Raw genomic sequence first — 4,292 nt, forward strand, 5'->3', positions numbered from 1 at the left:
CGCCAAGCACACTGCCTCTCCCCAGTGCCAGTCCCTGCTCCATCACGTGCGGGAACTCATGCTCATCACAAAAGCGGGCATTCTGCCCGAGCCCGGAAAGAAGGAAATAAAGAAAAAGACAAAAAGAAATGTATAAAAAGGAAACAAATGGGGAAAAAAAAAGATAAAGATACAAAAATATATATTAGAAAAAAAAAACATTAAAGAAAAAGAAAAGGAGAAAAAACCCACCGCGGGTGAACCGCTTAATCCAAGACGAGTCAAGATCTCCTCTGAAGGGCCGCCTCCCTCGCTCTTCCCCCCCCCCCCCCCCCCATCCTCCTCCGTCCCCTTTTTCCTTTCTGTGGCCGTGGCGGCGGCGGGGGAAGTGGTTAACCAAAACCCGACGTGTTGGTTTTGCGTCCCCCTGCAAACCACGGCTCACACGGAGCACGAGGCACCGCTCCTGCTCCTCTCCGCGCTGGCAGAAAACTGTGCCTTCGCTCTTCCTCTCTCTCTCTCTCTTTGTACTGCAGATATTTTTTTCCCTTCTCTCCTCCACACTCTTCTGTTTATTTGGCTGTAAGGCAGAGAGCTACTTTGTAAACATCTCACACAGAGCCCCAGAGCCTTTCCAAATAGCTGATTGCAGCAAAATGCCTCCAAACAAATAATGGTGCAAGGGGACTACAGGGGACAAGACCGAAGCGGATAAAAGAGAAATAAAATTTGCATAAATGTGCATATGTGACATCGCGGTCGGCATAATGGTGGAGATGGCAGAAAGAAAGTACCGGTTTATCACGGTGGGGAAAACTAAAAGCACAAACGACTGCAGCAAACTGCTCGCCCTCTGCCAGAGTACCAACTGCAACACCTCTCCCCCACCCCCGCTGGAAAAAAAAAAAAAAAAAAAAAAAAAAAAGCATCAGAAAAAAAAAAAAAAGAGAGAGAGAGAAGATGAAAACGCAAACGATAAGCTCAGCACTCCTACCTTAATGCTGGAAGAGACGCAGAAGCAGAGGGGCTTTTTCACACAGCCAGATTCCTTCAGGAAATCCTCTCAGGATGTCATGCAGCCGGTGTTATCACACAAGGATCCTGCTCTCCTTTTTGGAATCCAACGCGATTTGCTTCTCCAAAGGAATGCAGTGACCATGAATTGGGGGAGGGAGGGAGGAGGAGGAGGGGAAGAAAAATTAAAAATATCAACAGGAAATAAAACAGCACTGGATGCGCAGGAAACTCGTGCTCTCGGCTGTCAGCGACCTACATTCAGGCATAAAATTCATTGCAATCGGTGCAAGAGGGTGAGTTGGGTCTGCGAGCAGGGGCTGTGATTGCCTATGCAGAGCCCGAGCCGGGGAGGCTGATCTGCAAGGCAAGGCGAGCGGGGAGGGAGCGGGAGAGAGAGGTCCAGGCTGTACCAGGCGCACTCCTCCTGCTATTGGATCAAACTGAATGAAATTTACAAAGCCGGCAGCCAATAGCTCTCCGCAGTCTGCCCCATCACTACAGAAACCGTATCTCCATCCCCAGCCTCTTGCGAGGAGCATCGCATCCTCGCGCCGAGCAGCGGCGGCCGGGCCCGGGGGCGGAACAGGTGGGCACGGCGACGAGATGCCGGGGGGATCACACCTTGCGGACCGCCGCTCCACTGCCTCACCATCGCGTACGGCAAGAGCAGCAGTGGTTAACCCTTTAAGACAGCAGTTTCTCTGGTGCCAGCCCGAATTCACCAGTATGATTTTACACTAAGCTAACAGTATAATTGCACATCAATCACTGAAGACTTTTGCTGCTGTTCTCTTTCCTCCCATACAAAAATGGCAACGAAGACATTGCCCAGTACCCCATCCTTTTAAACACTTTTTTTTTTTTTTTTTTTTTTTTTTTTTGTCCCCCATAAGGAGATTGGTTATTTAATGTTAATATTTGAGTTCACTAACCATTGTTGTGAAGGTCAAGAGTAAGGGCTGGAGAAGGGCCCTGTGGTTATTGCTCAGTACTGCAACACAGTCTCTGGTTCATTTCCTGTGTATAATTTCAGACTAGGGATGGTGTAGCAAATATGCCTTGTTTCACTTCTCAGCATGTCCTTTTGATCAGTTCAGTAACAGCAATTATCATTACCCAGAGTGTGAGGCCCTGAGCTCAGGCCAGGTGAGTGCTGACTGAGTTATCCAGCCAGGCAAAGAACAAAACAAAGGGGTCTTGAACATTTCTTCACTGTTTCATTGAAACGTATAATCATTCAGATTGGAAAGATCATCTAGTCTAACCATCATCCCAGGGCTGTGACTGCTCTAGACCACGTTATTTGAAACAAAAATCCTCTTCATGCTTTGATGAGACTTCCTGTCACAATACATAAATAGACTTCGTAAGATTTGTCATTTTCAACTGCTGGAATAATAAATACCATCAGCAGCTCTTCAGTTGCAGTAGTTACTTTGTTTCTACCGCCACTACAGATTCACAGAGCAGAGTAGACAGCACTTTGTTTCCTCAAATTTGAATTCTGTCTGTGCTAGTGGACTTATCCATCACTGCTATGCTTTCCTGTTTCAGCTGGCATGAAAATATATACTACCTAATTTAAAGATGCCATTTCACAGGTAGCAGCAGGCCTGTTATGTGTCTGTTCTTATATACTGCCTTGTTATACTACATGAAGTGTCAAATCAAGATCACTTCAGCATCGCTTACAAAGGGAGCTTTAAATGTTTTGAATTTAAGTCATCTATTTGCCAACTTAAAACATTTTAAGTAATGCAATAGCTACATTGAACAGTTATTTGCCAGTGAATTAATTATTTTTATATTAATTATATGTTTTGCCTTACTTATTTTAAATAAGCTAAGTACTAAGTAAGACTCTAGCAGCAGGTGTTCATGCAAGCGAGTTTTACTGCTTTTGTTGTTTTAATAACGCATCCAGAATCTGCAACCAATCATGTTGTGTGACTGAGTGAACATTTTGACACATTTAGAAAAGAAGTCATCTTGCACTGCCATCTGTCCCAAATTTTGCAGGACAGTCTTTATTTTGATGCTTTTTGCAAGATAAATTTGGAAAATATTAAAGTATGCACTAGTTAATCTGACAAATAATCTCCCACCTGTGTTAGAATATCAGAAGGCAATTATTACAAGTTACTAAAGGATTCTCTCTTAGATTTGAAACTGAGGTTTGCAGCTATGTCCTAAATATGCACAAACATAGCAATAAAACTAAACTCTCCCTAGATTCTATCCAAGGATATGATAAAAGATTTTAAGTAAAAGCCATTTGGTCAAAACATTGGAATGTACTTTTCTCCTCCTCTAACTTTCAAAAAGCTAAATGTACAATCGAAACTTCTGGTTTATTTGGGAGTGTATCTGCAGCAATCCACTGTATACTTACAACATCAAGCAGAGTTCAGGAGCAATCATTCAGAGAGAACACTTGCTAAGTAATACCATCACTTTTTACAAGGAGGAATTGCATTCTAGTGTTAACCCAACTTGAATCTACTTGTAACTTGTGAAATCCAAAGAAATCACAATGCATGACAGTTTGACTGAAGAGAGGCGGCCAAACTGCTGGTTTCCATCCCAAGAAACCTCTTTTTGTGTCAGTCAGACTGAGGCATGATTTGGTGTCCCATGTCCAATCACTGTAAAATTTACAAATACATTTTGAAATCAGGTATAGCGTGCTGTGTACTGATGCTTTGAAGCATAAGGATAAGAGACTTTTATAAAATAAGTCCCTCTCAAATGTTGCTTGTTTGGCTAGCTACTCAATTCAAACTATTCATATTCAGAATACAAACTTGAAGCAGAAAAAGAGGAGCTTTCTACAACTCTGTAAACAGTTATTGACTTGTTGCCTCTCTACTGTGTTTGTTTGGTTATCTTACTAAATATTTAAAATACTGATTCCCATCCAGTCATTCTTATGCAAAGGTGAATCAGCAAGTGAATGGACCTGATATACTTTATGAGGTTGGAATGCACTCTTCCACTGCCTGCAAGTTTCAAAAGGCTTATCTTAAGTGGATTGAAATCCACGAAGAATTTTCTACTCAGGTCGCTAGATGACTTCATTTCATGGATAAGAAGGTGATAAAAGGCAGTAAGCAGAATTGTTCTTCATAAGACTTCAAGCAAATGAGAATTGCAGAAGAACACAAGGTCAAACAATAGAACAGAACAGAATTAAAAGGAACTAGAATGAGTCCAATAATTCCCCTAGGTAAACTGAGGGGAAATATATATTATATATATATATATATATATATATATATATATATATATATATATAT

General features: G+C 42.0%; 1 protein-coding gene across 3 annotated transcripts in view; it reads right to left on the reverse strand.

Annotated features, from left to right (window-relative positions):
* Nucleotides 1-1,357, reverse strand: part of NLGN4X (neuroligin 4 X-linked) — a 154,533-nt gene extending 153,176 nt beyond the window's left edge. For 2 of the 3 annotated variants that reach the window (XM_042868190.1, XM_042868186.1), the window contains exon 1: nt 974-1,357. The gene's annotated coding sequence lies outside the window, so the exon portion shown is untranslated. Of the gene's footprint in view, nt 1-231; nt 267-973 lie in introns of those variants that run through there. The other variant, XM_042868188.1, reaches the window with a different exon arrangement.
* Nucleotides 1,358-4,292: the final 2,935 nt, after the last annotated feature.

Source organism: Lagopus leucura, unplaced genomic scaffold (assembly GCF_019238085.1).
Source record: "Lagopus leucura isolate 7727_CA_CO unplaced genomic scaffold, USGS_WTPT01 Super-Scaffold_100001, whole genome shotgun sequence".
NCBI classification, from domain to species: Eukaryota; Metazoa; Chordata; class Aves; order Galliformes; family Phasianidae; genus Lagopus; species Lagopus leucura.